This window comes from Pteropus vampyrus, unplaced genomic scaffold (assembly GCF_000151845.1).
Source record: "Pteropus vampyrus isolate Shadow unplaced genomic scaffold, Pvam_2.0 Scaffold353, whole genome shotgun sequence".
Classification (NCBI taxonomy): Eukaryota; Metazoa; Chordata; class Mammalia; order Chiroptera; family Pteropodidae; genus Pteropus; species Pteropus vampyrus.
This window is the reverse complement of record NW_011889134.1, coordinates 1,535,575-1,547,314: the sequence shown is the minus strand read 5'-3', so window position 1 is coordinate 1,547,314 and position 11,740 is coordinate 1,535,575. Positions and strand designations below refer to the sequence as shown.

General features: G+C 36.5%; 1 long non-coding RNA gene and 1 pseudogene across 1 annotated transcript in view; one reads left to right on the top strand and one right to left on the bottom strand.

The window, feature by feature from the left end:
- Nucleotides 1–697: 697 nt before the first annotated feature.
- LOC105304813 overlaps nucleotides 698–11,740 on the bottom strand; it is a 23,958-nt gene continuing 12,915 nt past the window's right edge. Inside the window, exons 3-4 of the long non-coding RNA XR_002776981.1 lie at nucleotides 1,272–1,401; nucleotides 698–718 (exon numbers count right to left, since the gene is read on the bottom strand). This is a non-coding gene — a long non-coding RNA (uncharacterized LOC105304813). The remainder of the gene's footprint in view (nucleotides 719–1,271; nucleotides 1,402–11,740) is intronic.
- On the top strand, nucleotides 10,020–10,138 carry LOC111731201 (annotated as a pseudogene).

Sequence of the window (11,740 nt, the reverse complement as noted above, 5' to 3'; positions counted from 1 at the left end):
AACAGAGCAGTGTCTGTGGAATATTAAAGACAGTGCTAGGCCACTTGAGTAGCTCAGAGATGCTAGAACAGGCTGAGAAGACCAAAGAATTGTTTTAAATTTTTAGAGCTTTTAGGAAGCCTACAGATTTTAAGGGGCAGGCCGACACAAACATCAAAAGACTAGAACATCAGAGGAAATTGGACCCCAGGGGCAAATGAGCAGTCATGCCCTTGCCCCAGTATCTAGCCTTAGACCTAGACCTGCAAATCCTGACTGATACGGATCCAACTCTCTTCACATTTTCATGTTCATTAATTAAGGCATGAAGTGTGTCAGTGAACATCTTCCAACAGATCAGCTTTGCCACATAGGTCCAAATAAGAGCTTGGAACAGAATATTATTTGAGTCCAGTTTATATCCCTATGGCTTTAGGCATTTATGCTGAATGCTACACATAACACTTGACTAAAAGCTGCCCCTCTTCCTTCCAAATAAGTGCATTTATTTTATGCATGCGTGACTAACAGATGACCGCAATAATGAATAAGCAGTTAGAAACACATTGTGCATGAGATGTCTTAATCTATTCCTGAATGCCTTCTTTTTCCCGAAGGAGTGGTCAAGCCCTTGCCCAGAGCTCTCTATCCTGGAAGAAGTGTAGTGGGTGGAGCTAGGCACTAGCCACCGAATCATGTCAAGGTGCACTTTTGCCCTGGAGTCCACTTTTGGTTGCTTCTGTGCAAAAAAACCAAATGTTTCTGAAATGAAAAAAATTCCCCAAGCCTTAGTTTCTTATTAGAAAAATGAGAATGAGAATAACACCTCTCCCGCAGTACTGTCCAAGGGATAAAAATATAAAAAGTATCAATACTTATTAGCATTATCTTTGTGGGAACTGCTTTTTCTTGAATTGTCCTAGGTTGCTAACAGATGGACATACTACTTGAACAACAAACTTTAATGGTCAATTGTCCATAGAGATACTTGTTGTTGCAATTGAATGAAACAAGTTAGTGATGTATTCTATGGCTTCCATCATCGGCATTGGGCAGCATGCTAATTATTAGGCATTAATAATAAGCCATGGATATAACCATCTATAATTAGTATTGCTTTTACAGTCAAGTTCCTTTTTAAAATTTCTCGCTGTGTCAATTCTTCAAATCTGTAATGAGCATCAATGTCAGCAACTTTTTTAAATGTGGCTTTACTATTATCACTTAAAGAACAACTGACCACCCACATTAAAAGACAGAGTGTTTCCGTTCCCTGAACCAAATGCTCCTACCCAGTCTCAGTGCTTCAGTCCATGGTTCACAAACTGGCCTTTCCACTGGGGGCTGTGGTGCTGGAGAAAGTAAAATATCTGGATGACGAGACATCTTTCTTCTCCTTGGAGGACAGTGTAGGACTGGCAGCTAAATAAAGAAGAAAAAAACAAGTCGATATTTGTGGACACCTTTGTGTCTACATCTCACACCAGTTCCATAAGGTAACTGTGACTATCATCTCCCTTTTGCACGTGAGGAAGCTACACCTAATAATTGTTGAATAACTTGCCCAAGGCCCCAGCTAGAAAGGAGCAGAACAAAAATTTGAATCAAGATCTTGTCCACTCCCAACCCTAGCCTGCTGTGCTAGAGCAGATCAGAGCAGAGGTCTTGCACTCCAAAGTTTGGCCAGGGTGAGCAGGACTCAGGGAGATGGCATTCTGAATTTTTCAAACTAGGAATTTTGAAAGGGAAATGATGAGGATCGAGGATTCATGGGAAAAGGGAAGACTGGGTCAATACATGATTATTTTCAATATAAAAATTTCATTGTGGGAAAGGCAATCAATGAGGCCAGGAACGTATTAGTCTGGCTTTAGTTGGAAAAGCAGAGCCACTATGTGTGTGTTATGGGAAGAAATTTACTATAAGAATTAGAGCTTTCACTATTATGGAAAGATCAGGGAAAGCAAAAGTCTAGAAGAGAGCGTTTGAGGACAGAAGAGTCACTCACCAGCTCTCAGGAAGCACTGACTCTAGTGGATATGTCAAAGCTTGCACAGAGACCTGAGAAGCCAAGCATAGCTATTCTCTAAAGTCGGGCTGCGAAAGAACCTTGTGGGAGTCTAAAGAGAGCTGTGACCTCTGGCAGTCCCTGCCTCTGTGGCTCTGAATGCAAGCACCTGATAGTGTCCCTGGACTATGACTGGTCATCAGGTCCAGCAGTCAGGAAGATGAGAGGGCCATCAAGTGAAGGACGTTGAGAAAAACCTTGGATCCACCAGGCACTTCTTCTTCTATTCATCTCTATATCTGACGGACTCCCACTTCTGAATTTTCACCCAAGTTCCTCTCTTGACCAACTCTAACCTTGTCTGTAGGTTAACAGATACTAATATACAGCTTCTATCAAATAAGAATGTTAAGAAAAAAATTGACTTATTAGTCATGGGTTCCAGGAAGTGGAACCAAAACTAAGTTCTAAGGAATTAGAATCAGGTGAAAGTACAAGACTATGGCATAATTACCAAGGATAGGATGAAGACTAAAGTCTTGAGTAAAATGTTTGCCTAAATTTTGATCTCTCATGCCTATGATCCAACCATAGAGAATTACTTGTAGTTCTTGAGTAAACCCTGCACTCTTGACACTCCCAGGCCTTTGCACATAATGGTTCTGATGCCTGGAGACCCTCCATATCGAAAAATAATAGACTATTACTCCCCCCACTCCAAGATATGCTGTTGCAGGATTCTCAAACGGAGAGACAGGACATGGAGGCTATAAGCAGTATTTATTGATGCCAGCACCAGCTCAGTGGATTCTTATCCAAAGGCTGAGCCCCGATTATAACATAACAGGCAGTTTTATACAGTCTTGTCATCCCTACACAGCTATAGATATAAGGAAGAACATTAATTAGTTGGCAAGCTATGAAACAACTGATGTTAGCTGGAGAGTCCTTGAGGTGGTGGAGGTAGCTGGGAGAAAACTGGTGTTAGTTGGAAAGTCCTTGAGGTGCGGGGAGGGCAGTCAGGAATGAACTCATCCAAGCAGGAAATGGCCAGGCAGGGTCAGGCTGCCACAATGCACTTTGGCATATTAATTATTTTGAATCAAAGTTACTTAAGGAACAACGAGTGCAAGAAGGACACTCTAAGCCTCCTTTGGCCTGAAAGCAGGAATTAAATCTCCCATGTTAAGGTACTCTTCCTGTACCCAGAAGATAAAAAGCATCCTTATCGCTAGAAGTAGGGAATTCAGGGCCAAGAGTGCTATATAAACAAACCTTGTTACTTCTTCATTAATTTGCTATCCTAAGCCCAAATCCCTTTATTTTGTCAATTCTTCACAAATTTATTGTTTCCTTGTCTAAAAAGTATAAAAGCTGCCTGCTTTGGTTACGTCTTGGAATTTTGGAATTTTGGAGCTTCTGTATGTATGAAATTAAATTTGTTTTTCTCCTGTTAATCTGTTATGTCAATTTAGTTATTAAACCAGAAAGGGAAATTTTTCTTCCCCTCACTATTCCCCTCCTCACTTTTATTGACTATCTCATCTTCATGCTCCAGTTCTAAGGCTCAGTCTCATCTGTTCCAGGTATCAGTCAGCAACTCCACACTCTAATCTTGCACATTGTAGTGCTAAATTCTATAGTTTATCAGTCACATGAGACTGTATTTGTCTGTTTCTGGCATTTCTTCCTGAAGAATACAACCTGAAGGCAAAATCTCTGTTTTATTACAGTTTGTAGTCTCAATTTTTAAAACATTGTCTGGCACATAGTTGGTGCACAGTATCTCTTAAATTTATATGTGCTAAATAATAATGTATTAAAGATATATTTTATAGCCTTTCAGATAACCAATTTGAAAGGTAAAATATTATTCCAAATAGAAAATGCACACTTTCTGTTTTCAGGTTATCGATCCTCCTGAAAAAAAGTTCCACATATATTTCTTAAATTATAAACTAAAAGCAAGCCCTATCTCTTTCTTCCTGCCATGAAGGCAGATATGATGGTTGAGTGGATGGCAGCCATCTTATGGCAATAAGGAAAAGGCTAAAAGCATTGCAGAGATAGACGTGACATCACTGAATTGTTGCACTAACTCTGCCATCCAATAACGTCTGGACTTCTTTTTGTAGGCAAATGTACTGTTTAAAAAAAAAAAAATCTAAACTAAAATACTTTAAAGAATAGCAGCATTTGCTCAAGGAAAGAGCATTATTTTAGGAGATCTGTTCTTGTGAAAGTGAATAAAAGGGATGATACCATGTGTAAATCAACAAAGCACCTGAGAAGGGATAAAACTACACATAATGAATTAAATTACTATCACTTATTCTCTCTACCAAACAAATACACATTTATTCAAAGTTAGTAACTAAATTGAAAAGGTATTTTATTTCAGCAGAAAATGAATAGCCTTTAGAAACCAGGGCATTTGGACATAAAGCAAAGAATTAGTTACACAGGATATAAAAGAATAAGGTAAAAATCTATATAATTACTTCAACCACTTTTTTCCAGTGGAATATAATGAATGAAAACACCTCCATAGTTACTTTAGATTCATTGATGATGGAATTTTTTATAAAATACACTTAAAAAGTAGGAAAATTTTAATATTCCAACAACTTCATTTTATTAAGACTGTTTCATTCTGTTATACAATTTTAAACTCAAATTTCAAATATTTACAAATGAAAGACAATCTAAATGGAGTTAGATTTTCTTTGCTCTGTTTAAAATATTTTCTAACAATTTCTGTTGACTATGACTAAGGCGGTGAGATTCAAATACAATATTAGAAAACATAAATGGCAAAAATAATAAATATTTTTTTTTAGAAAAGAAGTAAATTGAGTAAAAGCATTGTTTGAACAATCTGAATAGGGGAGGACATCACCACTAATCCTTATCTTCCATCTTGAAATCACCTGGGTCTTGAGATAACTGCTCAGGGTCTTCATCTAAAGACGAAGACCAAGTCAAAACAATCTAAGTTACCTTTGAGATATTCAGATGCTGTTGACAGATGAGATGTATGGATTTCAAAAGTAAAGAGACTACAGGAAAAGAAGTTGAGCCAAATGACAGGAATCACCATAGAAGATGAGTAATCAAATAAATGTAACTACCAACAAAAATGTTGGTAAGCATGAATGGAAGAATGGGGCAAATGTTTTAAGCAGTAGAATGGGGAAAAGGAGACAATTAATCCAATTGGGCTAGTAAGACAATAAGAGTGTTAAGTACTTCCACAGTGTCAGTCTGACTTAGAGATTTTATTGTCAATATACGACATATGCACTGTTTGTGTATCGTGTGATAATAAGTACTGGGACCCAAAGGGCTTACCTGTACATTAAAAGGTCACAATACAATTTGCATAGATTTTGATCAACTGAAGAGGGACCTCAAAGTACTCAATGCCAAACATATTTTTCCTTTTGAAATATACTCTTTAATAGCTACTAATGTGAAATTACTTCAAAAATGCTTTAATCAAAATCTCAAATGCTAATTCAGAATATGTTACTTGCAAGAATTATTTAGTAGTCAGATTTCACCAAAGCAAAATTCTCCTTAGTTTTGTATTATGAAATACAGATGAGAACCAGAAAAAGCCAGAGAGGAGATATTCAAATTTTTGCCAACAAGCTTTTCCACATTTAGCAATTCTGTGGGTGTTATATACAGCCATGACTCACACTAAAGAAGAAAAATCCCCACTCATAATGCCAGGTTAACATAAAATTTTAAAACTGCAAAGAGGGGGAACCATAAGTTCATACTGCAAGTGAGGTCCTCACAAACTGAGATTTTACTATCTCATAGTGAAATATGTGTATGTGCGCCTGGGTTTTTATTCATACTGAATGTGTATAATAGAGATTAAAACCACAATGGACTCTATTCTGTGAGACAAAGAAATGAACAGATGGAAACAAATCTGGATGAGAAGATTCAGTAAATAGCCCCAGAAAATTAAAGTAAGTGTTTCTTATACTTTCTAACACACGATTTGGCCAAATATGCAGAGTCAAAGCTTGTTAGAGAGCTGTATCAATTATTGTTTCCATGCTCAGCCATTTAGGTCCCTGGTTTGGAAAGAACAGTGCAGAATTACTAATTATCCAGATGGTAGGAGGTAGTGTATGGAGCAGTCTTAATGTTTCCACCATAAAATGCATAATATTAAACTCTAAATGTATTTAGTTAATCTCATTTCTAACCTCATAAAATCTGAGCATCTTATCTATCAATGAGGCCTAACTGAGGCTTTACTACAAAAACAAATCTTTCCAAGCCCTGGTTTTCCTGAGCAATATGTAAAACTAAAAAGATCTGAGAACCACAGACCTAAATGTCCAGACAACTGAGAATAAAATCTAAAGGATGGAAAGATTACCAAATATGAATTTACTTCCTGTGACCTCAGTAGTAAAGATCTAGCTCTTGAGTAATTCTCACATTTTGAATGTAGTGGAAAGCCTGAATTTCCTTTTGTCATCATCAAAAGAATTTAACTATTACTTTTCCCACATGTCACTACATTGGATGCCTATTCCACATAAGCTGTCCCTTTCCTCTAAGCCTATTCTTTTTAAAAAGTGATCCAATGACCCCCTAGTCTACTCACCCATATTAGTTATTAAGCAGATAAAATATCAAAGCCCCACCCCCACTTCTTTTTTTTTAATCCCCACCCCCACTTCCACCCGACCCACGAATGTTGCCAAATCCCCTGGGGCCCGGTGCACGCAGGGTATGGGTCGTGGCTCTGCTGGGGCTCAAACCCAGGACCTTCTGCATATAAAGCATATAAAGACGTGCTAACCACTACTCTATGGAACCACCTCCCAGCTCTCACTTCTACATAAGAATTTTTAATGATAGATCTTAGGAATCTGCATTTTAACAAAACTTGAGAACTGATACTAGGGACATAAGACCCTCTACCATTTTAATTGTGACACCTAATTCAGACACTCTACTGAGGTTAATATCAAAATCTTTAAATGATATGATGATATTTTAATTTTAAAACTTCTTCTTACTGAGGGTCCACTGACTTAATTCAAAAGGCTTACTTAACACTAATTTTTATAGTGCCTGCAAAAGGATAAGGCTTAACTACGTATGGAATATAGCATATGATATAGGTTGTATTGCAAATCACTAGAACAAAGATGGTCTTTTTATAAGTGATGCTAGACAATTAACTGATTAGCCATTTGGAAAAAGAAAAAATTAGAACCATTCCTCACACCATACACAAGAATTAATTCCAAAGAAACCAGGGGAATGAATAGGAAAAACTCTGTTTTTATCCTCTCTGTTCTCACATTACTGCCACTCACAATACTTCAGACACCAGATGTATGGGTTTCCACACCAAGCAATTCTGACACTAACTGCCTGGAGTTAGTGCAGACCCCACAGGTTAAGGGCTCAGTCCCACAATACTGCCCGCACTTTGGACACCAATTGCAAGTAGCAGATTCTCAGGTTACTCTCAAATTATTTTACTTGGCTACAAATCAGAAGTTCCTACAACTCTCTCCTCAGATTCAATAGTTTGCTGGAGCAGCTCACAGAACCCAGGAAAACATTTTACCTACGATTGCTGATCTATCACAAAGACATTTTAAAGAACACAGATAGATACCCAGTTGAATAGATACTTAGGGCAGCTTCCAGAAGGACCTTGAGCACAGGAGCTCTGTCCCAATGGATTTGGGATACATCGCCCTCCCAGCATATGGATGCATTCACCAACCCAGAAGCTCTCCAAACCCCATATTTTAGGAATTTTTATGGAGGCTTCATTACGTAGGCATGATCATTTATTAACTCAGTCTCCAGCTCCTCTCTTTCCTCTGGAGGATAGGGGGTGGGGCTGAAAGTTGCAAGCTTCTAATCATGGCTTGGTCTCTCTAGTGACCAGTCCCTATCCAGGAGCCCACCAAGAGTCACTTCATTAGAACGAAAGACATTCCTATCACCCAGAAAATTCCAAGAAATTTAGGAGTTCTGTGTCAGAAATCAGAGTCAAAGACCAAATATTAGCAGGAACCAGAACCAAACATTAGCAAGTATCGATCATATCTGTGTGTGTGATATATCTATATATTTTTTATTATTATTTCAGAATCAAAGATCTAAATGTAAACAATAAAACTATACAAGTACCAGAGAGGAAAAAGAAGGGTGAGCTACTCTATAACCAGGTAGAAAAAGTCTTTCTGATTGTGATTAAAATACAGATGTGATTTAAGAAAAGAGTGATAAATTTAACTAAATAAGAATTAAAAATTTTTTGAGGTCAAAAATAAATTAAATAAGGCCAAAAATAAATTAAAATAAATTAAATAAATTAAATTAAATTTTAAATAAATTAAAATTAAATAAGAAAGTACAAAGTAGGATAAAATACAGTCAGCCCCCCATATTTTGCATCTGTAGATTCAACCAACCATATATAGAAAACAATATTTCCATCTGCAATTGGGAATTTTATGTAGTTGACTCTTGAACATGGGTTTGAACTGCACAAATCCACACATTTTTCAAAATTGAAAATCATTTTGGAGATTGCGACAATTTGCAAAAAACAGACAAACTACGATTTTCTTACCATTTTCTTTTCTCTAGCTCACTTTATTGTAAGAATATAGTGTATAATAGATGCAGCATACAATATCTCTTAACCGATTGTTTATGTTATCGGTAAGGATTCGGTCAACAGTAGGCTATTAGTAGTTAAGTTTTGGGGGAGTCAGAAGTTATACACAGATTTTTCACTGCATGAGGAGTCAGAGCCCCTAATATTGTTCAAAGGTCAACTGAACTTGAGCATCCACAGATTTTGGTATCTATTAGGGAAGGGGGTGGTGAGGAGGTTGGGGTTCTGAAACCAATCCCCTGTGAATATCAAAAAAAAACAACTGTATTTGCAACATATATCACAGATAAAGGGTGAGTACCCTTAAAATAAAAATAAAAATTTTAGTTGAGGGGGGAACAACACCAAAAATTCTATAAATGGGCAAAAAATATGAAAGGCAACTTATGAAAAGAGATAAAAATGATTATTAAGCATTTCAAAAGATGTTCAAATTCATTCACAGTAAGAGAAGACATAAACTAAAACTACAATGAGATACTACTTCTCATCCATCAGATTGGAAAAAATTCAAAAGCTTTACAATACATTGTTGATGAGGTTCTGAGGAAACAGGAACTTTCATATATTGTTGTTGGGGATGTAAATGATACAAATACCATGGAAGAGAATTTGGCAATATCTAACAAAATTATATATGCATTTATCATTGAACCTACATCTAGGAATTTATCCTGAGGATATTCCTTCAACAATATAAAAAAAAGTATGCATCAGTTTACTCATTGCAACATTTTTTTGAAATTGCAAAACAAAAATCAAAGCACAAAAGATTACATCCAGTACCACTAACTTTTTTAAGAAAGAAGAGGAAATAAGAAAACACATATATATGTGCTAAACTTTCAATAAAATCACAAAAAAAGAAAAAACAGAAACAATTAAGTTGGTTACCTATAGAGGAAGAGGGTGCAAAGAACATGGGAGAGAGGGATATTTCTGTGAGTATACTTGTTCATTGTCTTGACTTTTGGAAGCATGTTAATGTTAGACATTCAAAAAAAAATGTAAATCAGCAGATAGAAAGAGAGAAAAACTAAAACAGAAAAAAACTGAAACAAATGAACCCAACTATATTTCATATGAATACCATTACCACAATGTAGGGAAGGAGAATACCCAAAACTAATTTGAGTTCCTTATAAAGAGTTTTTCTACATGCCCTGCATGCTCCCAATCCTGGACAGGGTGGGGAGATGGGAAAACTAGAAATTGGAGATCCTGAACACTTTTTATTAGGTTTGTTTTCTGTAGATAGAGGTCAGGGCATTCTGGCACTATTTTAGATGTATTATGCGATTGAGCAAATGAATAAATGTGTTGGTATTTTTGGAAGCCAGAATTCTCATTGTCTATGGTCAAAGCACCCTGAACATGCTCCATCTCATCTGATCTCGGAAGCTAAGCAGGGTCAGGCCTGGTTAGTACTTGGATGGGAGACCAACTAGGAATACCAGGTGCTGTAGGCGTTAAAAAAAAAAAAAATTCTCGTTGTGAGAGAAGGGACAAATAGTTAATGAAGAAGACAAAAAAAGATAAATTGGGATTGGGGGTATTGGTATATTTTCATAATAGCTAAAGTATGTATATGTATATGTATATGTATATGTATATGTATATGTATATGTATATGTATATGTATATGTATATGTATATGTATATGTATATGTATGGATATGTATATGTATATGTATATGTATATGTATATGTATATGTATATGTATATGTATATGTATATGTATATGTATATGTATATGTATATGTATATGTATGGATATGCATTTACATATGGATATCATGTGTATGTGTATATGTGCATGTGTACTTATTTATGTTCATGCACATGCATACATATGTTTCCTGGCTCTGTCCATTAAAAAGGTATAAAGGAGAGACATTCCAGGAACAATGAGGACAGCTGGTGTACAAATCTTGATCTCTAATACCATTCCCCACTAAAAGGAAACAGAGGTCCTTGAAGAAGTAGCTGAAAGCAGGACTGGCAAGGGTAACTACGAGATAAGCCTGGAACATTTTGTTATACTAGGAGATAAGGATGTATCAAAAGAATAATGGAAGTATGACACAGGCACATTGAACAAGCTTGAAGAGCCAAATCTTGGACAACCTGAGCTTCATACTAATAAGGATAATACTGCTATCACCAATAAATCAAAAAACAAGAAGTGTTGGCAAGGGTGCAGAGAAAAGGGAACCCTCATACATTGTTGGTGGGATTGCAAATTGGCACAGCCGCTATGGCACAGTATGGAGGTTTCTCAAAAAATTAAAAATGGATATGCCTTTTGACCCAGCCTTTGTACTTTTGGGTATTTATCCAAAGAAAACCAAAACAATAATTCTTAAAGATCTATGCACCCCAAATTCATAGCAGCACAATTTACAATAGCCGAAATATGGAAGCAACCTAATGCTCATCTACAGATGATTGGATAAAGAAATCATGGTTCATATGTATAATGGAATATTACTCAGCCATTAAAAAAAAAATAAAATCCTACCATTTGCAATGACATGGACGGACCTAGAGGTCATATGCTGAGTGAAATAAGTCAGAGAAAGATAAATACCATATGATTTCACTTATATGCAGAATCTAAGGAACAAGAAGAACAAACTAATCAAAAACAGAGGCACAAATATGGTGAACAATTTGGTGATGTACAGAGGGTAGAGGGTTAGGGGACTGGGAGAATGGGATGAAGGGTTAAAGAAGTACAAATTAGTAGCTGATGATGGTCACGGGGATGGGGAGCACGGCATAGGGAATGCACTTAGCATAAATATGCCAGCCAGGTGGAGGGCCAGGGGAGGGAGGGAGCAACCAGCGGGATCATTTTACAAACTCTATAGATGTCTAACCAATGTACTGTATACTTGAAGCTAATTAGAATTAATGAATTAATTAAAAAAAAAAAAAGCTTCTCTAAAAGCGAAAAAAAAAAAAAGACTGTTGTGCTGGCATAATGACAGATACATAATACACTGGAACAGTATTGAGAACACAGAAATAAACCCTCACATATATGGCCAAGTAATTTTTGACAAAG